Genomic DNA, 25,123 nt, shown 5'->3' with positions numbered 1-25,123 from the left:
TGACTCAGGCCATCACTCCCCAGTTAGAGACACAAGGAGAAGGATGCTCCTATTAGGACCTGCCTGGCAAATCCCTTATGGCCTCCTACATGAGGCAACTTCCCAGTGCCAGGGGCCAGGGAGCTGCCTTACAGCAGGGTGGCTGACCCAAAAGGAGCATTTCCTCTGCGGTGCAGAAGCAGCTACTGCGTTGCTGTGAAGCAGTGCTAAAATCCTCTCCAGCGCCAGCACCGCTCGGGAGGGGTTAGGACCACAATTACACCAGCTGCAAACACAAAAGAAAAGGGGAAAAAAATATTGGCAGGGATCTCTGGAGGTCAGCTAATCCAAACCCAGTCTCAAAGCACAGTCAGCTTCAGAGGTGGATGCTTCCATATCCAAGCACAAAGAGAGCTGTCTCACACAAAGAAAGCTCAATTGAGTCAAACAAATTTACAGAGGAGACAGGAAAGGCCAAGGCTCATTAAGGCTTGTTCCCCACTACGTAATCGTAAGAAATAGGATCAAGCAGATGTATCCCACAATCTATCTGATTATCCTACTCAGTGTTCAAGAAACCCCCAAGGTCCTTGCCAATCAGATAAGTGTCCGTGCATGTTTAGGCAGGCCTAGGGGATGGCTGAGGGGAGGGAATGCCTTTACCCAACTGCCCTTCGTGGGATTCTCCTGGGAGGAATGACCTAGAGTTCTCTCTTAAGCTACAAGCATGGCCCTAGCCCTCAAGCCAAGCAATAACAGTCCATTAAGCAGGAGAAATACTGAAAAAGGAGCCCAGGCTCAGCCATTCACTGTGCTGCAGAGGCGGCCTGGGACTTTTGGGAGGTATCAGATGTGCTGCATACACAGAGACTTGCCCAGGTCTGGTGCTTCATAAGTACCTCTGCTGGTGCCCACATACTTCTGCCTGGAAAATTCCCATTCCAGACTTCTCAATCAAAGAGCCTGCTGCTTAAAGAGACAGATTTTCTCCAACAGTAAGGCACTTCCCATGTGGGTTCCACATTACATCTTCTAAAAGCACCTATGTGCTCCTACAGACTAAAGCTGCAGGCACCCCTGCGTTAGCTGTCCTACCTGGTGACCACAGAAAGAGGAGACAGCATTTGGACTGTGGTTTGAATTCTTTCTCAGCTGGAGAATTCACAGAAAACAAAAAAGTTTTTCTTTTAACATTCTTTGTACTGAGCGCTTGGATAAGCCATAAGTAACTTGGCAGCAAACCAGTTTGGTACAAACACAGAACACCAGAACACAATGCAGTCATCACAAAGCCACCACTCTGGGCCAGACAGTAATTTTCCCCTTTGCACAGGGCAGGCCTCCAAAGTCTTTATGCTACTACATTCAAGTCCATCTGAGCTACACGATGTGTTAAAAATGAGGGCTCATGCACAATGAGGAAAACACCTATCATTTCTGGGCTATGAGGAAGGGCATACAGTGCACAAAGGTACTCAAAAAACATTTGTGAAACGATTCAGGACTTGGGGAAAGGGAAACCTTGACTTATTTCTCGACTCAGACCTCTGACAGCATCCTCAGGTTGCAAATCAAATATGCAATGACAGAAGGAGACTGAAAGACTGGTAACAAAAGCATCCAATGTATTTAGGATCATTTCTTTCAGGATTAAAATAAAGAAGTTACAACATACAGAAAAGCAGAAAAAGCAAACATAGTGACAACTGAGAGCATATTTTCCATGTCCATATACCAGTGAAAATCCAGAGCAGCCTGGTCCCAAACCCCAAAGGCATTATTGTTGCACAGGTAGTCATCATTTTGACAGGAAAGATGCTTTATTCTATAAGTGTCAGACTGGGACCCTGGAAACAGGGGCTCAAATCCTGCTGCAGCCACAGGTGCCACAAGTGACAAGTCTCTTAATCCCTCTGCAACGGGGGGGGGGCTGTTAAATTCTCATCTCTCAGTGACGTTTGGTGGATAAAATGCAGGCATTAAGAAACTACTGCAGTAAAGGCTGTATAAGCACTGATGAACAGATCTGTTTCAGACCCCACAGCCACTACAGTACAAAGCAGGATGCAGAAGGGAGAGCAGAAAACATGCACACACACATAGATCTGCCCCATTAATCCAGCAGGCTGCAACAGGATGAAAGGCACGCCAACAACTCCAATCCTGCTTGCGCAGCAGTAAACACCCTCCCAGCATGGCAGGGAGGCACTGCTGCGGTACATGCAGGGGAGCAGCCAAGCCAAGGGGCATCTGGAAGGGGTAAGGGCCAGTTCTGGCACCGAGTATCACCCACTCAACTCTGTCCAGTGCCCCTGTGGGACACAGGGGGTTAAGGGTGCATGCAGAGAGGAGCTAACACAGCTCAGCCCTGAAAAAGGCAAGGGGAAGTCAAAATCACTCCTGAGGCACTTCCCAAGCCATTCAGAGTTAGTGTGTTGGCCTCTCCTGCCTTCCACACACCTCAAAATCTGTTATTCATTACTCTCCATCTCACTGCCAGGTCGATGAATCAACTTTTCAGGGACTGAATATCCTCTGTTTTCCCCAAGATGCCCGAGTCATTGACACCATCTGAAGTCCTCAGATCTTCGATTCTCTCCTTACCTTCCTGCCTCTGTAACACGAGAGCCTCCAACTTTTCTCCCCTGTGGAAGTCTTAGCGACCTGAATTATTTCCAGTTTCCCACTTAAGGCCTGTGGCATAGTTTTCTTCAGAAAGCATTTGACTCAGCATGAAACCTCTGAATCAAAACCAGGAGCCCAAGAAGGTGGGCTCTAAGCTAGCCAGGGCAGATGTACAGGGTGCCTTCTGTGTGCCCCACCCTTCCTGCCACCAGTCTGCAGACCCCAGCCACATGCAAATACACAAGCATCCACACCTGCCTGGTTGGGTGTCTGTCCAAGCTGAATTTTAAAGGAGAAGGCAAAAAAAACCAAGTAGGGATATATTCCACTTAAACCTTGAAGGCACATCTGAACCACCATCCATCAATGCACTTATTTCCCCCCAGCCAAGGGAAGAAGCCTGGGTGATGGCAAAGGGAAGAGGATATAGAAGGCAAGTGAAGTCTTTGTTTTAATTGGCTGCTGTTAAGAACATTAGAAGGATGTTTGAAGGAGAATGATTACGGGCAGAGTGCAGAGGAGGTAATCAAAGGTGTCCAACAAACTGAATTTATGATGTGGCTTAGCAATCCATCACCTGGCCATCATTCCTATGTACACACACATACAAAAGCCTCAAAATATATCTAGCTCAGGGGGTCTGGAAAAATGTGGCTGTTCTTGTAGCCCCAGCTAACAACACTTTACTCCTTATAATATTACAGTAGCAATTTATTTCAAACAAGGGAGGGAAACTAAATATAAAGGAAAAATTGTTTTAAATTCTTAGTGTGAAGACAACTTTGTTTACTAAACCCATACGAGGGAACATATGTGTACAGCACAAACTCAGCAGTGGAAATTTGGCTCCCTGCAATTCCCTGTGATATAGATGCATTTTTTCCAGAGGAAGTCCAATGGTCTTGTTTGTTTTCACCACTAATAGAGGAGTTCAATGAAATTTTCTATTGGGAGAGTCTAATGAGGTCAGAATAAAAGAACAGAGTAACTAGGAAGGAATGTCACTGCATTTTATTTTTAGAAGAAGGATAAAGGTGGGGCCTCGCAAGAGGCAGGGGATGGGCCTGTTTTGGCACACAGGGCCAGGCTGGAACACTTGGTCCTGGGAGCCTGAGGGGGTTTAGAGCTTTTCTTTTTTTGCAGCAGCAAATCCCTTGCTGAAATCAGTGAAAGAGAATGGAGGGGTCCAGCTAGGAGAAGAGCAGTGTGATGCCTGGGGGTGCATGGACAGTGGGACAACCGCCACCCTAGGGAGTGATTGTGGGGCTTCTCTCAGCCATGCTACCCTCCCCAAACTGTTCCCTTTTCCTTCCTGGGAAGAGGACTGCCTTCAGTGGCTCCATTTGAACTGGGGATCTCTCTACTGCACATTAAAGGGAATCCAAGTTACAACAGGGTAAATATGGAGCGAATCAAGAGCAAGAAAAGCTCAGTGAAGCAGCACCGGGGGCATAAGGGGCTGCAAAGGGAGCAGCCAGCAGTATGACAGGGAACAGGACTGATTCTGTTAAGGCTGGATGTCAAAACCCAGAGAGACAGCCTTGGGGAGAAGAGATGGGCCACAGTAAGGCTATGAAAATGAAAAGGAAGGAACAAAGCTAAATAAAAGAACCGAGGCGGAGCGGAAAGGGGCTTGACTGGGATAAACAGGTAAGGAGGAAAAAGGGTGCATTCAAGAGCAAGCAGGCCGTGGTCTGTTTCCTGGCACCAGCTAATCTGATTGGCACGGAGATACAAGAAACAGAGGCTTAAATAGCTCATGGGAGCAGATCTTCAGCTGGGGAAAGCCATCATCACTCAGCAATTAACTCCCTCGCAGGCTCTGCCCCCAGATCCGAAGCACAGAGCTGACCCTGCTGAGCACAGCCAACGCAGAACGAAGGAGCACAAGATGAAGTGTCTTCCTAAGGGTTAACAGACAGCAGAGAACAAGCTGTTCCATGCATTCAGGTCACGAAAAACAGAACTGGGACTTGACACGCGCACCATGCACACACTGCTCTGCCAGGATCACCAGAGCCCAAGTGCAGGAGCAGCCAACTCTGCCTGCTAGGAATGAGACTGCGAGAAGCTTCACCTTAAAAACGTGCAAGGACAGTGTTAACCCAGGGGAGTATCACTTAGGGAGCATCAGGCATCTGAGGAGACCAGAAACTAGCATTTCTGCTCTGCTTCCTGATATTCTCACTAGGAAAGGAGTAAGGGAAGGCCCATTAGGGGGAAAGTGTGCAGGGGTAGGTGCAAAGCACTCTTTCACGCCTCCTGTGCTGCCCAGTGCTGCAGTCTCCCACTTGTGCTGAAGATGCAGGTGGAAACAACCCAGCAGCCTGGAACCAGAACCACAGGAATGTTTCAGGGAGGGTAAGAAAAATGCTCCTTGACAGCCATTCATGGGAGGCTGGACTTCCCCCTCCAGCATGCAAGTCCTCAAACATCATGTTTCAGAGTGGTACACTACGTGCAAGTCCTTCTGCTCCTGTCCACAAGCAAGTGTTGACAGAGAGGGCAAGCCCTCTGAGCAGCAGGAATGTGGAGGAACAACCCTCCTTCCAGGTGGGCTACAGCTGATGAAAAGGATCCAGCAGCCCCCAGAGATGCCCAGGAGTAACAGCACAGCAGACATACACAGTCTCCTACCCTGGTGCTCTCCAGCCTCCCACTATTTTTAACTCTGAGGACTTCCTAAGCCTGCTGTGGTTTGCCTGTTCACTGTTCTCCATCCAACTCCTTGCTTAGTGCTGGCCCACTCTCCCCAGCACTTTTGCAAGCTTCATGTGCCCACTAGACCTTTTGGCAAAGACTTTCAGAGCTCCACCACAACTCACACGAAGGAGAAAGACCTCCTTTGGAGTCCATGGCCACAATCCTACTCTTATCATCCTGTCCTTTCCCTGGTCAGTTTTATGGTATGCTGCAGACTAAGCACTGGTCTCTTCCCAGAGACACATGCTTTTTAGGACTTATAGTACCAGCAATGAACTTTATGTCATCATGGCTGGGCTTTGTGAACGAAGATTTGGGAAGGGCTCTACCCACATTTGCTACAAGTACACTGGTGGCTAAAGAGGCCAATGCGAGATAGACAAGTCTGGTTGCAAAAGGCACAGCAGAAAGGCTCCTTGGATGGTATCGGCAAGACACGATTCTTTCTGCGTTTAAAAAGCTTATTTTCCTCTGAGATAAAGGGGAGGGTCAGAGTGACACAGAGTAATTGTGGGATGATATGAAATTTCCAAACCTTTCTGGAAGCTCAACGCAGCAAGTCTCATTTCCTACCCCAGACTTAGGAGAAAGCTTGCAATTAAAAAAATTACCTGTGACCTTGAATACAAGGGCTAAGATTTAACTAACCCGCATTCAGGATTTGTTAATCAAGAAGCCCTTCTGTAAACTACAGCACAAAGGCACTTTTCCAAAGATCAAGTTACCTCTGCCCAGCCATGCCATGGTGGAAATTTTAGAGACCTTTATATAAAAGCTCCAGAGGAGTGTTCGCTCTTCTGCCCTCTTCTCACCCTCTGCCCTGCAAGGAGCCAGGTGAGCTGGAGCCTGGCTCAACCCATGGCTAAAGCAGGGCTTGCAGTTAAGCAATAATGATCACAACCATGAGGCCTTTTCAAGGGACCGATGACCAACTGGGTGGGGTTACAATCCACAGACCTAATCAGCATCTCAACCTCAGGACCTGCACAAGCAGAGGCTGCACCAGGATTATAAAACAAAACAAGAACATACTCTTAAAACATCCATCTTTCCAGGCTCTGGAGAGCCTTAGAGCTACGTCTTCACGGATAATCACATCACGGGTACAGGGCAAGGTTAGCAAATAAGTGCCCAGGGTTAATGAGCCAGTTTATTCCTTTTATCTAGCAGAGAAGTGTTTTTTACCCTCAATCCCATGGAAATGTTACCTTGACAGGTGCAGTGCCCACAGTAAATACTATGTCTGTCCCATATTCTGAATTATCCCTTTAGGGATGAAAGGAAAGATACATATTCAGGGAATGGATGTTTCCTACACCCTCCTGCACAGCTTGCAGCATCAGAAAATTAAGCTGACTGGAAGAGCAAAGCCTGATGCTGCCCCTAAAGCAGAACTTGTTTGGAATCATTACTCATAAGCCAGTTAGACTGGGGAGTTGGCTACTCTCGACCCTTTTCTGCTTCTGTCTTTATGGATTACAGGGCAAAATACAAACTTCAGAGAAATGTCCTGGAATTGCCACATGCCCTAGGACACCACATACCTTCCACTGGTACTAGCACTGAACCTAACTTTACCCCTCACCTTCAATTGTCACTTCCTCTTAAAAAAATATCAGCTGCAAGCCTTTGCTCTAACTGACTAGCTGGGATATCACTGAAACATGGTGGCAGCTGGTAAATAGTATTTTTAACTCTTGGGAAGCAAGGCAGTACTTCCTGCTGGAGTTGATTTTAACATCCTGTCCTCACTCCTCTGAAAGACTGACTCACCAAGGGTGTAGATGTCTGTGCACGTGGATGGACCAAGGTCTTAGAAGCATTAACAGACTATCAGGGAGCTATCAGGTCCAAATGGTCTTGTCTGGATCCAGGTAGATTTTCAGCACTGTAGCACAAATTTGTGCAGTTTTCCCATCATTCTCCTCTTTTGGCAGTTTTAGTTGCTAGATCAGTACATCCCCCAAGCTCCACACCATTTCTGTTCAGGCAGGGCTCTCCCTGCAGACAGGAGAGCTCTTTTTAACTGGATCTTTGTTCTTTAAACATCATCTAAATACCACTCCTTTAACACCTGATTTAGTATTTCAACCCCTTTAATTACACACAGTGGAGATTTTATCGGAAATCTGATTATTGTTTGAAAGTCTGAGCATTTCATCCCAGCCTCAGAATTGATCTATTGACTGCCTTTAAATCTCACATTTTAATTTAACATTTAACACTTTATACCCGCATTAATTACATTTCCCATGATCAACATCAACAAACACTGTCTCTGGCCCTCTCCTGACAGAGTGACCTTGGAGACCCTGCTCTGCCAAACACTCAAGATAGCTTTGCTCTTGAACATGGACGTTTACAGGGCTGATCTCTCCAGTGGGAGAGGAAGAGAAAGAAAAAAATCATGAAAAACAGCAGTACTAAGTAAGTAGCAAGGTTTAGTAAGGAACACCACCAGCAGAGATGCACAGGTACAGACCTGGCCATGGGACTGGCCTGGCCCCAGGACATGGGGAGCAGAAAGTCCAGCCAGCTCACCATCCATCTGTCCCACTCCCACCTTGGCTGGAGGGGGACCAGGCTCTGAAGCAGAGAGCTACCATGTGTAGACTCTGTTGTAACTCCTGCCCACACTGAAAAACGGGTGAGCTGCGCTTGGCCTGTCCAATTGCTGCACACAAGTACCGGGGCATGGGAAATGCTTGATGGGCTCAGTATCTCCCAGCATTTAACCAGCTTGCAGGTTTAGTCCCTCTGTTTGCCTCAGCACAGCGTAACACAGAGAGCAAAGTGCTTCCCAAGTCTAGCAGATCCTTTATTAGCAGACACAAACTGCACAGACTAATTAAGGAAGAAGGAAGACACTCATCATGCTGCCTTTCTATCCAGCCACTGCCAGCTCTCAAAGGTGGCCGCTATAAGGCACTGGAAGGGTCTGGCTTTGCTAGGAGGACAGTCCCAGATCTCCATCTCTAAGCCATGGGAAGCAGAACTGGATGTGCTTGAGGAGGGTCAAGTCCTCCTTGTACCCCGTCTGCAATGCATTTGTGTTGCAATTGGAGATGGAAGACGATAGCGTCCCCAGCACTGCAGAAAACAGGAATATTTGTCCCTGAATAATTTCTCTAGCATATTAAGCACAAGTCATTCTTATGCAAAGACTGCCCTGTACAGCTGCCAAGGTCAGTAAGACCTTGCTTTATTTGCTGCATAAGGGCTGGCTGCGCAAGTTTTACCTTGTACATATTTTTCCATGCATTCTTGTGTCTTAGATTTCCCTGCTGCTAGTGTCTATGCATCTTGCTGTCTGTTCAGTAGGTCATGCTACCTTCTCTGGCTGTTGATAATGACTACCCAATATCCAATGCTCCAGAACAGTCAAAATTCCAGCAAACCGACTGTTATGGTATGTTTAATTCAAAAGACGGCAAGGACAATATTGAATAACAATTTTCAAGGAAAACATGCTCCACAGCTTTTGCTAACAACATCAATATGTTTCTATTTTCAGGGGTTCATGACCTGCTATCCACTCACACAGGCATCACTGTTCACATTCTAGTATCTACATACAGATGATTTTTTGTGCAAGGATTGCATTCAACTACATGGCACTGCCTGCACACACAGGCTCTGGATTACAATATCAGCAAGTACAGGCTTCAGGAAAGAGCCAAGTGCTGAACAGCCTGGGTCTAAATACATGACAGGGTCTGAAAATAAGGCTCCAAGGTTTTTTAAATTGCAAACGCATTATTACAGACTACAGCCAATACCTAGACTAAGGACTGTCCCTCTGCCCAGTTTACTAAACCCTATGACATTGCAGGTGCAACAGTCAAATTTAGATATTTGCACAAGGAAGAAAAATAGTATTTTGAAACTGTACAACATCATGATACTGCAAAATTCAAAGTTTCTTGACATTTAACCCAAGCAATTCCTTTGCAGAAGAACAGTTAAGTGACCTACCTGAGGTCAGTGGCCAGGTAGGTAAACTTCACAAGGGCCTGCCCTGCTCAGGAGTCACACTGGTCAGGAAGCACCGTGCCTTGCCCCAGCCTCTAAACCCAAATCAATGAAGAGATGCAAGCAAAAATGTCCAACACCTCCCCTGATCTGCCAGGATTAGTGCAGCAGAGTCCCCAGCGACAGCAGACCGACTTTCTTGCTGGTTTATGTCACCACACCTGATCCACCACAGCAGTTCTGTGCTGAGCTCCTGCTTATCAGTGTGCGATGCAAAAAAGCTTCCAGATGCAAACAAGCTTCAAGCCAGTGAGAAGATCTGGTCTGGCAGGAACAGCAAGCCAGGACTCCATACAAGGGCTCACACATCCTTCTTCCAGCTCAGAAATCAAGCAGTTTCAGCTGTCTCACTTTGCACCCCAGTGTTGCTTGAACCCCGTTCACAAGTTACAGCTAGTAACACTAATCTCACATCACCCTGAATACTTGCCCTGAGGGCTACAAGCTCCTTGGGGTAGAGATCTTCTTCCCCTTTACTCTGCAGTAGTCTCTGACCTTGGTAAGACTCCACAACCATTGCAGTAACACAAACCATCATTCAAGCTTAAACACATCCTGGTGCCAGCAGTCTCTCAACTGGAGACAGGCAGCACTACAATGGGGCTGCACAGAGGGGTTAAGAAGCACCGCTGAAAAGGGATGCAAACAAGGACCCCAGGCTCTGAACAAGCACACTCTGCCATACAAAAGGTGAGCATCACTTGTGAGCAAGAACTGTCTGGCTGAGCATACTGCCTTTGTTAACTGAGAATGCTATATGATGGAGTGGGCTAATTAACTGCATTTTACTTTGGGGGACCCAGGCTTAAATCCTGGCTCTTGTCACAGCTGAAAATGAATTTAGGGACCAGAATAAGAGCAGAGATAATTTATTTTCTACATAATCATCAAATAATTGCCAGTCTCCTGATAGAGAGGTCCAAAATTCTATGAAGGGTACTAGTGCTTATGCTATTATTTCTCTAAATATAAAAGTTACTAAGGATTGATGTGAGCAGTCATCATGGCTACCCATGCTGCTCAGCTGGGCTGAGCACTCCAACATGAAAAATCTCACCATTCAACATGGTGTGCACTTCATGATGCAGTGCCATGCAGGTTTCAAGTCCTACAGGGAAGGGAGCCCATGCCTGGCAGGATTTAAAATTCAATTTGCATATGGATTCATATATCCCTTAAATTTAAAGGGACAAAGCACAACCCTGGTGTAACTCTAGTCACTTCACTGGAAAACCACCAGGGCTGGTTGTGGTCCAAGGGAGCTGAGGGTAATTTCCCCACTTCCTCTCGGCTGAAGGCCACCCAGCAGAGACAGCAGGGAAGCAAGTACTTTCCCCATAAAGTAATTCTCTATTTTTATCATGCTAAGAAAGTTTTTCATTTGGAAACTAAAGCTCCTGCTTCAGGAAGAAGCCAAGCACCCTCTTCCTTTTCTGACTTTTACCACAGAAGTTTTCATCTAATCAAATAAGCCATTTTTCCACTGAAAGGAATCATCATGGAAAAATCAGAACAGCAGACCAGCTCCTATCTCTAAGCAAGAAGTACAGATAAATTACATTCCTAACTCTGGTGGTGGTATGCTCCTTCATACTACAGTTTGCAGATCACCCTCCATGCCTCAGGTAACCCATCCCAAATGATGGAGATCCTTGGTGTCAGAGCACTTCTGAGAACAACATACTCAATAAGTTAAGCAGCAGCTAGTGATCATGAAGCACAGTTTTGGGCACAGTATGCTGCTCTATTAAAGTACAGGGTTACCGCTTCTGATGTGTCATCACCCTCCTCTTTCCTCCTCTCTCAACAAAGAGACAGTCTCCACCCTCAGCAGCCAGCACAACTGAATTTGGGCAGGAAGATACAATGGAGGTCAAAAGGAGAACAGAGACATTTTCTGAAGCAGCCTCCAGCACATAGTGCTCCAGCACACAGCACAGCTCAGCAATACAGCACCTTTCATCTGTACCAAGCAGGAGACCCAGACACTTAACCCTTCCACACAACAAAGTGAGGGGTGGGTGTTGTCTTCACAAGTTTTACACCAAGGCAAAGGTTTATGTGGGAGGTTTCCCTTGAACAGCAGAAGAAGAACGCTTAAGGCAGACTTCTATCCAAAAAGTCAAGACTAAGGTGGAAGGGATCAGTCAGAAGATATCCATGAACTGGGGAAAGAGGGAGCAGCGGCCACAATGCTCTGGGGCTGATGAAGAACTCAGGGACCAGAAGGTCCCTGCTCCCAGGCATGGTGAGATTCCCAAGGCCAAACCAAATTCTGCAAGTAAGGGCCATGCATCTCCCCCCTCCCGTTATCTTTAAATCCTCTTTATTCCAGAGCTATTCTCTACCTTCCTTCCCTTTTAATCAGGCCTGACCTACAGATGTCAGCCTCATTTCGACTAAGTCAACACAACTGCCACATCTAGGATGCTGTTACAGGAAAAAAACCCTTACTTATGCTCTTGGCAGGATTCCAGAGTCTACTTCTTGGTCTAGACCTGACCTCGTTCCTCTTCTGCAAGCTTAATCCTATACCTTAAGGGCACAGCAAACACACAGGGACTCCAACGTGGGCCTGTCTATGCTCAGTCTCCCCTTCAGCCTGCAGAGACCCTTTTGATCATGCTCACAAACACCAATGATTACTGACGGGAGGCTCCCTCAGAACTGATTGTTCTTAAAGAGCACACATGTTCAAAAGCCAAAAAGCAAACAAAACACACAGTACTTTCTGAGAGCTAAACCCCTACCCTAGAGCTCATCCAACAGGACGCAAACCTTCAATCAACAGGCCTCAAAGTTTCCTCGGATGCAGCCCTGGCCTTGCACTGAAACCATACCCAAGTCTGATACATCCAGCTTCATCTAAAGGTTAGAATGCAAGAGTTTGGGTTGGAAACAACCTTAAAAATCATCTATTTCCAACACCTATGTCATGGGCAGGGATACCTTCCACTAAATCACGTTGCTCAAAGCCTCATCCAACCTGGCCCTGGGTACTTATTCATCCTTTATCAGAAACACAAGACAGGACACCAACTGAACACAAAGAACTTCAACTAGATACCACATCACCCTTCAACAGCACCTTACCAGGCACAGCCCAGTGACTTGCTGCAACAGTACATCCCAAGAGCAAGCCAGTTTATGGCTCCTCTAGTTTGCCACACTTGGCCTGTTCCTTGTTGTCCCCACCCCACATGGCCAACATGCAGAAGTCACAAGACTAGAGGCTGATGGACATCAGCTTGTCCTGTCTTGCCTAAGCACATCATACAAACAGTGTATCAAGACTTATGAGGATCTGGCTCCTGCACTCCCCACCTCGTGACCCAAAAACCTCAACCTTTGTCACATATCAGTAGCAGCAATGGAAATATCAACCCACGAATGAGGTACTAGCAAATAATTTGTTATCAGCCTATTCCAAGAAGGCAGCTAGCTGTGGATTCAACCTTCAGGCAACAACACAGGTTTTTCTTAGCTCTCAAAGATATTTGCATGGTTTTGTTAAGTGTTTGTGGGGGATGTTCAAAACCCCAATTATCTGTATCTGACATGAAGCTGAATCAATACTCTATTGGTCAACAGGAGCTGTAAAAAAACCAACTCCACCAAGGCTAGAAGGAGCCTTTGGAGAAATTATCTGAGCTCTGAAACAGTCCTTGAATGTGTGCTGCAAGAAATCCTCCATACAAATACACCTTTCATATGACAGGAGGAGGAGGAGGGCAGGGAGAGGAAAAGAGATTAAAAACAAAAGCCAGATCCTCAGGTAACAGAAAAAATCAGAGATGTTCCCTCAGTTTACACTATACAGATTTGAGCCAAAGGTGCTTTTACAGGCCTTTTATGAAATATTTTAATTTGCCTTTCTACCTGTTATGCGTGCAACCTAGGCAGTGCTTTTCAGAGAAATTATTTATTCAGTTTTACAGTGACTAACCTGAATTTCCAGACTGCTTCAAAAGAAAAACTGAAGCATTTCTTTACAAAATGCAAAGAGCATTAGGCTTCTTCCCCCACCTTGTTTTTCCTTTTCTTTTTTCCTCCATCCCTCAGCTGAAACATCTCTACCTCTCATCTAATAAATAAACAAATTATGTATCTTTCCACAAAAAAATGCTCTTCCCTTCACCTCCATGCCAAAAATGTGCTGACAATTTTTTCTTTTACTTTTCTTTGCTGAAACCACTCTAAGTGGAATAAATTCCTTTTTTTTTTTAAATTGATTTTTCAGTTTAGCCACCTACTCGAAAAAAACAAGTCTTACATCACTGGCTGCAGTCTTACAACCTGGAATAAACTGAAAGCATGGGATTACCACTGGGTTGGCATTAGTGGGACACCCTAGGAAAAAAAGCCAGGGCCAAAAGGAAATTACAAAGTCACTGAAAGTGGCCACACTGTTGCATGAACCACCTCAGTGTTACTTTGCAGATTAACTAGAAAGTAGCATCACAACACAAATACAATTAAGGCTCTAATCCAAGTCCATCAAATGAAGGCCCAGTTCCAAAAGGCAGGGACTCACCAGGATACACTTCTGGCACCCAGGGGAGGAGTCCTGGGGACAGGGAGCTCAGGCAGCACACACCTATCTTCACCGTGCCTTCACTATGTGCCTGCTGCACGGGAAGCAATGTCACACACAGCAGGTCTGGCTTAAGGAAAGGTTTAAGTCCTTAGAAATATATTTCATCACGAGTAAACTCCACTTCTGGGAGGTGGAGGGCGGATGTGTGGATAACTGCCCACTTGTGTGGAAATGCCCTCTACTCAACCCAGCCTAAGACCTTCACTTACACGAGGCTGTGATTAGGGGATTCAGGTCATGAGCAAGCAGATCTCGCGCTTTAATTCTCTCTCTCATTTTGGTTGCCTGGATCTCCAGGATGAGCAACATCACATTCTTGCAGAAACCTAAGCTCGCATGCACCAGCTCTCTCCCTCAGAAGAGGGAGATGCATAAAGTGGATTGTGATAACCTCCCACCCGAAGGTGTCAGATGCTGCCGTGGTGCCATGGCACTCTCTCCCCACACTGAAAGTAAAAACAACAATCCTAAAGCCAGTCTTGCTTCTTTGTCTCCACAACGCAGCATCAAATTCAACAATACTGTTGCATTTGTACCTCCCCTCAGGCAAACCATCCAGAAAGTTGTACATCCAGAACTACAGCAGCCTGCACCCTCTCACACTCTCCCAGCTTTCGGTTTCCTCATGAGATCACCCTGCTGAAAACCACTTTGGCAACACACAGGTTTAAGACCATCCTAAAACCACCCACACACATATCAGATTGCAGCCCTTGTTTAACTCTCCTGTAAGCATCATGTAGGATTAGCCCCTTGCTAAGTGATCTGGGACTGCAGTAACATGCTCACAGCTTTGCCATTTATTTGTGGCAGCTTTCACTACCTGCAGATGCTGTCCAAAAATACAGAAGGAAAATCTGTGCCCTTGGGAGCTCACAGTCTAAAGGCAGAGGTCAGGAGAAACCCTCTTATTAATGCAGTTCTATGGAGAGCTGAGGGGAAAAAAAAAAATCACATCTGTATGCTTCTCAGAAGCAGATTAAGGCTAATAATACAAAGATTACTGACATTAAATGAATTTAAATTCATTCTTCTATCATTCAAAATATTAAGTTTTGTACGTTCCTCCCAAAATCACTCCCATTTGTAGTCAGCTTCACTTTCTGCCTATCACAAAGTTGTTATATTTGGACTATAATCACCACAATGGACTTCGGCCCCTCGACACTTTTGTTGTACCAGGTGTCTTATAAAAAAATGGATTTGCAGTGTTAGTTCAGCCTAAAAAAAGGGAAGACAGGATGCTTGTAATTGCTGCATAACTCTGTAAACAAGGTTCTGCAGTCCTAATGGGTTCTCTGCCTATCAACAGGCAAGGGGAAAGCCTCACTCATGCTACAGCAGTGTTACTCCTGCAGAAGGTGTTCAGCCCTGGGCTCTGACAGAGAGTGGGAGCCAACACTTGCCAGCCCAGCCATGCCACAGCATCAGCACCTGTCACAGGCACACAGGACCAACAAAAAGTGTTTCTCACTCATGACCAAAACTCAGTTTTAAATTCGAGTTGCTCCTCACTAACATTCAGACTCAACTGAAGACACTGCTCTGCCCAACCCCCACTAGGAATTTAATAGTTTTACAGCCAGCACCAGCAAACTGAAGATGAAGCACAGTAACAAGAGGAAACTCAGACACAGGAGGAAAAAATCTCCTTCTGGAATTTAAGTTTCAGTTCAACTGTAGGATCCCTCTCCCCAGACATCGTGACATTGATGAAGAAATATATGAGGATGCTCAAAAGAAAGCCATCAGACAAGCAAGTCACCAGCCAAGCCATGTGTTTGCTGCTGAACAACGACCACGCTAAAAGCGCCTCACAAGCGCCTGCACTACATTTTACTGAGAGAAAGGGAACTCCAGGGCAAAAAAACCATGTCTGGTGTGCTTGGCTGGACTGTGGCCTTCCCCATTTGCTCTCCTGGTCCCCACATTGAAAAGTCAAGCCAACACATCCCCAGGCCTATAGAGCTGGAATCAGTGGGCAGTTACCTGAAATGTAGTTTGTGGTGAATTGCCGCTGCACAGGATCAGTTCAATTCAACTGTCCAGTCTTTTTGTTTCAAAAAGGATATTACTGCTGCTCAAAGGCACCTCCCCTTAGCTCAGGGCCTTATGCAATGGCTGCATTTAGCATAACTCTTATTAAATCAGTACATAATTATAACAGTGTTTTACCGAACTAAAAAACCCCAGCACCTTGCAAAAGGCCATCAGTGACCAGCTCAGCCTCACCCACACAAACGCTCTCCTACAGCCCTGGGTGTCCTCCAGCTCCACTGTCACCACCATTTCCAGCTGACCCAAGCACAGGCTGCATCGGCTCAGGCATCATTCCCACCCTCTCACTAGGCCAGGACAAGCATTTATGAGACTGAGCACAAAGCAGAGGAAAGAGGACAGCAGCAGGGAGGAACCAGAGCGCACCTTTCAGTGACAAAAACCATCTGAAGGGCACGAAACTGCAGGCTCAGCTCCTCATGGCACCCATGGAGCCAAGTGCAGACAGTACAGCCTGGGAGCTCGAGCAGCCAATGGCTCTGCCTTGGTAATGCCACTGTCAAGAGGTTTCCACTGTTTTCCCAAATACACACATTCCCCATGTTTGCTTCTCTCCTTGTGTGTGCTGAAAGTCATATACATAAAAAAACATACTAGAGGAACTGGGTGCAGACCCTATGATATGGATGAATTCTGCAGCATTATCCAACCACTCTTTCTACCCAGAAGGCATCAGGTACTGTATCTCACAGGTTGGCTGAGCAGGTGGGGATGCTCCAAGACCCAGGGGAAAACTTTCTCGTGTAAGCTGGCATGTAAAATGGTGTAATCACCCAACTAAGGGCATTTAGGACAATCTCTAGAGCTGGGCTGAATTTACAAATCCTGGTATCTCTAGAGAAACAAGATGGGTAGCACTGTATAGAAAATAAATACATTTGTTATTAAACACACTGGAAGCTTCCGTATACCTTATGAATGGATCTCAGGGTCTTGTCAGAAGGATAAACCTTCCACCTCACATAGGATAAAGAATGAATTTGTTGTTCAGCAGCAGCATCCTCATTCTAACCTTGGTATCTGAGCAGCAGTTACTGAATGAGTCATATTACAACACAGTCACTGGAGCTGGAAAGTCCCCAACCCAGCAAGGTTCATAAAACCTCATGCAGAATCTACCCCACATGCTCTACTCATCTCCTCAATCTCAGGAAAAATATGGATCACAGCTACTCAACCACCTGCTCTGCAGACCCTGAAAATCATGGTGAAGGGGGTCAGTCCCGGGTGAGAGCCAGCCAAGCCACAGGCAGATGGGTCCTAGAGGGTGTGCAGAGCAGGTACAGGGAGGAGTGGGGACAACCTGCCTCCACTTCTGAGCAAGGTGGAGGGGGTTGGTTGCATTCAGAGGCAGAAGAGGAGGTACCACCTCACTGCAGAGAAGCAGGAGGGAAGGGGCTCGCTGGTCATCCTTCAGGAGTGCATCCCACTCTGGCTGGCCTTATTCACATGACCTGAAGTGTAGCTTCCTCAAGCACAGCACAGAAAGGTGCTGCTGCATCAGCCAGACCATGCCTGGGTACTCAGGACACAGCCAGCTTAAGCTGTGCTTAACAAAGGGCACTGAGGTTGTCACATCAAGGGCTTCACTGAGTAATTAGTCAAGCTGAATTCATCAGTGATGGACTTCATCTGAGAAACAAGCAGAGCACACAGGATGCAGGCATTCGTTTCCGGATCCAGGAGTCAAGTGCAAAGGCAAGATGGAGATGCCAGTGCCAAAACCTGGGCAGTCTGTCCAAGGGCATGAAGGCATCACAAGACACCTCTGCACTCTGGCTTCCTTCATCAGACAAAACACCAGCAACTGGAGGCTTCAGAGAAAGGAGGATAAACCACCTGTAACCCTGAGGATTACATATGTGGATAACCATTCTGTTTCTTTTTTTTACTTCAAAAATAGCTTTACTGAAATGTACCTGAAGGTGCAATACAAGCCCCCTGGGCACTGCTCATGACTATTTATATAAAAAATGTTCAGACTATATTTGAAAGGAGCCCACTGATACCTAGTATAGCTATAATAAGATTTATCCATTTTGACCTGCCAGCTGCAGAGTAGGAGAGCCTACAACTGAACAGCTTGATTAGGAGTGACCAGCATTGATCAAGAGTTTTGATCAGATTTTGGGAAGAGGAACACAAGCACTTTTGCTGCCCAGCCAAGGAAGAGCCCAAAGAGCCCACTTCTCTCTTCTCCATCAGTTTTGTACCTTATGGCCTGTGGTAACACTTTGCATGATGTGGACTAATCCAGTGCTCTGGAGAACAATTCCCAGAGCAGCCTGGCAGCCAGCCATGGCTCAGAGCAGGTGATGCTCTTTCACAGGAGCTGGTTGGAAAACTGGGCAGGATTTCCCATCAGTGAGATGGGGACATTTGGTAGTTCAGCATTCCAGCCTTTAGGACTGCTTTAACGAGTGGTCCATCAACCCACACGGGCTCCCTCCCAGCATCACAGCCCTGCACGGCACAACCACACCTCCCCACCATACAGTCCCAGAACCTTCCACCAAAAGATCACCAAATGCTTCACAAACACTAATGAATTAAGTCCCAGAATCCCAATTAACTCCAGCAGCATTATCCCCTCATGACCAGTTGCACAGAAGCAGGCTGAGGTGTCCCAGTCTCCCTGAGAGCCTGCTGAGGAGCCAGCCATGGCAGACAGACCTGCCATCTCTCTCCCTCTGCTTAGCTACAGACCTGTGAGCTATTTCAAAGGCTCTTTCCAAAACAGAAGGAAAGGAGAAAAAAAGAAAAAAGCTTTCTGTTTTCCTGGAAAAGCAGGTTGTGCAACAAAGAAGGTGCTAATAAAGGTTTCACCATCCAAATTAAAAGTCAAAGGCAGCAATAAAGCGTCTCTGAAATATAAGAAACACGTTGTGTGCAGCATGAAATTTATTGCTGCCTTGCAGAATGAAGCCAAACATCTTAATATGGAAAAACACCGCTACTTTTGACCCAAACAGATTGGGAACAGGAAGTAAAAACAAATCACCCAGCTGCAGCAGAGAAACCAGTGTTTCCTGCCCATGCTTACCCTGCCCAGGGCCGCACACCGCCTGCCCAAGGGCCAATCGCACCTAAACCAGACAGTTTGTTATTAAAGCTCTTGGAGGCAAGATCAGGCCTTTACTGAAGGGGAATCAGCTGGGGAGAGCCAGGTAAACGGGACTGCAGGAATCATCCCAAATGCTGCATTCATTTGCAAACTGCACAGGGCCACGCTCCCTTGCGAGGGGATTCCCCTTCTTTCAGTGGCTCTCTCCATTTTCACCAGCCAAATTCCTGACTCAGGACAGGCATATTTCAGGAGTTAATTTTGGTTTTATTACATCATCACCAGCAAACCCTGAGAAATTAAGTCAAGCCCCAATTGGCTCAAAACATAATTACATTTCTCTTAAATAATAGCTTTGCATTACTTCATTTTTTGTTGGGTTTTTTTTTTTGAGCTCGTGCATATTACATCCTAATTATATTTTTCAAGCTTTCATTTGTAGCTACAGGAATAACCCAGAAAGACATACAGATGAGCTAATTTTCTAATCATCACTTGAGTAAGGACATGGAGCTGTAAAAAACAGTGACAGATAGACCAAGGGACCTGCAAGAAAAAAAGAAACATGCAAAATTGACAGTCCAGCGTCTCTTTTGTTAAAGCCAGTAACTCAACGCCAAAGAGAATGGATTTAAGACCTTGGCAGAGCAAACACTGAATAACACATATGTAATGCAGCAGAAAATGCCATTGACACAAACACTACCCACTGAACAGCAGCTCAGAACTTGGTATTTTGACTAAAATTCGGCTTTCAGCAAATCTTACAAGCATCACTTTTATCAGCTCAAGCAGATTTTTCCTACAAGACTTTAAAAGATTACATGCCAGGTGTAGAATACTTCATAAAGCAGAATTAGATTTTTTTTACTTGCGTGATTTCTTTTTTTTTTTTTTAAACAATAGCAACCAGCAAATTACAGCCATTAGTACAACACTGCCTTCGCAGCAGATTTATGGCAGCATTACCGAAAGCAGAATTTCACCCAACAACACTTCTGGGTAACAGAGACATCTGCAGAACCAAGGGGGAAAAAAAAAAGCACATAAACATGCACAACCACACATTTTGTGCATTACCATCCAAGACTTTTACAAGGACGGGTGTTTTGTGCCACTGTTCTGCAAGACAGCACCCTGAGCACGCACAAGAGTATGGTGTGCTCTCCTGCACGCAGTGACCTCCAGTCCTACCTCATATTCTTTTAAATGCCTCACCTTCATGCTCGTAAATACTGCTTTGGCAGAGGGGCTGCACTGCGAGGAAGGAAACACCCCACACTCCAGTTATCCTGCTACAAGAAATCCTCCTTCTGCCCCCCCCCCCAAGCAAACTCCCAGCAAAAAATATCCAAGTTTATCATGCCAAGGAAAGAACAATAAGTGGGAGTCTGAAAAGGCAGTCAGAAGTACCGCCAAAAAATCAGAGCTCTTTCTCAAAAAATGGCCCTCCCTTAGGAAGCCTGCCAATCAAACCCGATCACGAGGCTGTTTTCCGAGGGTGAATAGAGTTCTTATTGACACAGCTTATGTCTGCAGCATGCAGCCCTCCACAAGGCTTTCAAGAGCAGATCGGATTACACAGACACATTCTCTCTGATTTTATGCATTCAGAAGCCCTCAGACATAAAATACCCGGCTCAGAAGGCCACCGCTTTTTCAGCTCGCCACCGCTTTTTCAGCTCGCTATCGGCCTCCCTGCTTTTACCAAAAAAAAAAAAAAGCAGGCAAACAGATCCTGGCACCTTTACTTGGGCTCCCGAGGCCCTTGCCCTCGCTCAGCAGGGCCAGATAATTTGGAGGCCAAGCCACAGATTTGCTCCATGTGAGTAATACAAGCAACTCATTCCCATGGTGAGTACTTAACATCAGGATAGGAGAAGGAAAAAAACAAATATCTGCTGACACCATTTAAAATGGGGGATGATAAGATCACTCTGGGTAGACAATCCTTCCTGGAAGATGGCATGGAAAAAGGGGAGGATACACACCTTTTAAAAGAACAACACACACTGCAAAGCTTAACAGGCAAGAGGTGCCCAACTGCAAAAGCATCACAAGCACAAATTCAGGTAAATTATCTATTGAGGGGCAGCAATTTGCACACACGGGAACCTGGAGAAAAACTAAAAGGATACATTTATACAGTTTCTATGCTTAAGGGGCACAACAAGGAACTCCATTCCAGCAGCAGACACACAGACAGAGCCCAGGGTACCCGTGATGCTCATTAGAGGTGAACAGAGAATTACAAAACATTATAAATGCTCCAGCTTAAAGACTGAACTTCAGCAAGCGAGACAAGCCTGTGCTTAAATAATATGACAAATTAGGACTATTGGCATAGAGAAGGATGCATGGACTGCTCAGAGGTCTGGACTACAACAATTAAAAAGAAGCTCACAAAAAAAAGTCTAAAAAGCAAACCAGTACATTACATATGGGTAAGTGGACCCCTATCACCTAAAAAGGAACTCCTGCATCAACTCAGCCACACTGAATTGAAACTTCTCACTGAAACATTACATATGGCAAACACAGCAAATCAAGCAAGCCTGGGCTTCAGAGCTTTTAAGGGATTTTAAGAGCAAACACACACTTCAATAAAGACATCCTCCCCTTCCTGCTTCCAGGCTGCAGTCACTCCTCAAAACAGTGTTTCTATCACGTTGCAAAAAATTTTCTCACATTTTTCCTAATGGGTGCTGGAAGGTTGGACCTGGGTAACAAATTCAGCATGCCATGTCTGCCTGAGGTGGCAGTTCTTTGGCTGGACGTTTGCACTGTTTTCAGATACACCAAGAGAGCCACAGCTCCTATGACTACTTTCGGAAAAGAGAGATCTAAGCCAAGTCTGGTTGTCAGTGCTCAGTCCCCCTCTCAATGACCAGCCCTGTGTTTCTAGTACTCAGTTTCCACACGTGACTTCTAGCATGGTCATGGTCAGAAAAGCCTACTCCTATGAAGGCTGAGTACTCTTTCCCAACACATCTGAGTCACGCAATGGTTTACTCCACTGCCAAAGCCAAGTTCTCACCACCAACACAGCAGGGGTGTCCTGCTGCAGGAATCAGTCACCAAATCCTCACTGCAAATTCATCATCTTCACCTGTGCCTGTGTTAGCCACAAAGAAAATCTTCACTTGCTTTCAGGCTCCTGACTGAGCTGCAGGCAACTGATGACTATGACAGCCATGGTTTGACTTGTGCATTTAGGAAGATCCATTTGCCAGACACCAGCCATGCAGTTTTGCTGTGGTTCAGCCCCATCCTGTCCTGCCTCTGCCCCACAAGTCCTTGTGCCAACACAACCATTTCTGTGGTCCCATGGAGAAGTGAACCAAGGAGCAGTGAGGGCTAAAACAAGCATCACTTTTTACCCGTTATTCTGCAAGATTATTCTTAATTCACAAAGATGATGAATTTTTCAGAGGGCTGAAAGCAGGACTGCTTCTTCCATCACACCATCAGCTTCAAAACTGATTTGCAAGCTACACTGCAAAAAGTAAGAAAGTCAACCTCTCCCTCTTTGCAGTCACAAGTTTTTTTGCTCTTTGAGATTCAGTTAAACATGCAGAACAGTTCTCAAAACCTCACTTCTGGTGGCACTATAAGTGCAAAACTCTGCAGACCATGTATTCTATTCCTCTTGCCAAGTCAGGGCAAGCCCAGGAGAAAATTTCTAGGTCTGTAAAAATCTAAGAATAACATTAAGGCTCATGCCATCCATTCCCCATCAGAGAATATGAGGGCAGAGCAGGCCACCACTGCTTGCAAAGTGGAACTGGGCACAAAAAGGACTAGAAAATCTTCTGTGTAGATACAACATCCCAGCATCTCAGAGGGACAACTGCCCAGCATCACTGCTGTCAGTAACCTTCCTGCAGCACATGGTCCAGCACTGGGAGGGAGGAATGACACCCCTAGATCTGCCTCCTCATTCTCCATGTGGGTCCCTCACTCTCCCACAGCAGCGGGAAGGATATGGCACCCTGAATTCTCCTGGCCTAGCCAGATGCTGCAGGAGGCTGAGCAGCACAGATCACAGCACAGTGGGGCTAATTTCCTTGCTGACCACCAGGTCTGCTTTGGGTCCTTGCCAGTATATCCCAAAAGGCCCATAAGACAGCGCCAGACCCCCAACAGCCACGCAGCTGTATGCAGCCTGAACCAGGGGCATATGCACAACTCAGCCACTTCTAGGAAGGCCGACTGCACCCAAAGCAGACTGTTCCTTCTCCTGCTATAAGCATTTCCCATAATACCTAGAAGCTTCAGCACAGTCCATTGTCTTTCAAAGACAAACACTCATACACCGAAATAGCTCTCAAACTTTTCTGGGCCATCTCTACTTTAAAATTACTTCATTTAAATATGTACCATATCTATATATACACACACACACACACACCAAGGGAAATTAGCATCGTGAGCAGGGCTGGTGCCCACACACCGTAACTCTGCACATCCTCCCAGGTCTGCTGGTGCAGGGCTGTGCTGCCAGGGCTCCACACCAGTACAACCCTACAGCAAACCAGAGCCACTCGAGAGCCCCATCAGGGTCCTCCCCACTGGCAGGAGCACTGGAAAGACCACAGCCTGTGGGCTCTCCACCAGATCACTTGCTAACACACGTCTTTTTTGAGGTATGGAGACTGATGAGGGCAGAGAAGTTTTAAGACCAAATTAAAGAGTCCTTTAAGTCCTCCAGTTCTGCACAAAGCTGAAGCCCCAGGTCCTCCCTTCAGCAGTTTTTCCTACCCCTCCACCCCCACCAGGGCCAAGCTACATTATTCAGACACTCATGAGTAAATAAAGCTCCATGAAGCCGGACTGTGTCATGTAAGGCGTTTCTCCAACCTGGAGAGCAGCACCATTGCAGCCTCCATGTACTACCTTAACAGCAAAACACCCGCAAGGAGGACCCACAGGGGGAAAAAAATCTCTGCAACCTCATGAAAGCTGCTGTATGGAAACTTTTAACTGCACTACTGCTTCTGCATAATCCCAGAAGAACTAGCTTAATTCAGACTGCTCCAACTCAGACACTCGATAGTTTCAACACGGTATAGACTATAACCTCACTCTAATTACAGGATCATGTTACATGTCCAACAACTGCTGCAATTCAGTCTTGCCTGATACACCCCAGCTCAAAATTGGTCATCCCACCTCTCACTCTCATACTTTTTGGCAACCTTTGAATGGAGGCAGGGATACCTAGCAACACCTCAGCATCTGACACACACGCACCCCAAGCTCCAGAAAGATTAAGTCATTATTTCCTTGCGCTAACGAAGGCAACGACTTCCATCAACGCAGAATAAACTAGTTTTAGGCAAACAGCACGGACACACGCTACTGCTCACATGCTTCTCTGTGCAAACGCAATACAGGATTACTCCTAATAGCCACAGCATCGTGAACCCGCACGTCGCTGCTCCCCGAGCCAGGTGTTGATCACACACGGAGCCTCTATCCGAGCAAGACGGGAGTTTTCAGAGACGCAAAAGCTGCAGGAATCAGGCTTTCGGAGTTTCACTACCTCAAAGGCAGGGGATGTTCCTTACAGCAGCGCACGTCTTGCCTTTGAGCTCAAAACTGCATCCGCAGCTCCCGCTGCCATGAAAGGGGAAGGTTTTCTCCCCGCAGCCGCTCGCCCGCGCCTGAACCGAATGTTAACAGGTCTGTGCCTCGCGTCTGCCTCGCCACCGCCTCATGCTCGGCCGGGGAATGCTCTGCTCCCCAGGAGGACGAGCTGTCCGGCCATGGCTCGGCGATGATTCAGCAAGGGGGTGGCTCCCGGTGGGAAGGCACACCTCCTGCGAGCTGTCACACCGCGGGGCCGGGGCAAAATGGGAGAGAGAACTTGCTCTGTCTATCATGGCTGCACTTTCCAAAATGCGTAACCTGCCTTGGCAGGGTTCAGGGGGGCGAAGGGGCGAAGCGCGAGGGGGTGGGGTGGGGTATTTCCACCAGCAGGCACATGGAAATAATTGAAGGAAACATCTCGAGGCTTTTAACTATCGCACAAGTAAATGAAGGAAGAAAAAAAAAAAAAAAAA

General features: G+C 46.5%; 1 protein-coding gene across 1 annotated transcript in view; it reads right to left on the bottom strand.

Annotated features, from left to right (window-relative positions):
- The window catches only part of MBNL3 (muscleblind like splicing regulator 3), a 92,193-nt gene extending 67,364 nt beyond the window's left edge, over positions 1 to 24,829 (bottom strand). The window contains exon 1 of the mRNA XM_027645181.1: positions 24,604 to 24,829. The gene's annotated coding sequence lies outside the window, so the exon portion shown is untranslated. The remainder of the gene's footprint in view (positions 1 to 24,603) is intronic.
- Between the last annotated feature and the right edge of the window lie 294 nt (positions 24,830 to 25,123).

The sequence above is a fragment of the Corapipo altera genome, unplaced genomic scaffold, assembly GCF_003945725.1.
Source record: "Corapipo altera isolate COAL_440 unplaced genomic scaffold, ASM394572v1 65, whole genome shotgun sequence".
Lineage (NCBI taxonomy): Eukaryota > Metazoa > Chordata > Aves > Passeriformes > Pipridae > Corapipo > Corapipo altera.
This window is presented reverse-complemented; position numbering and strand designations above follow the sequence as displayed.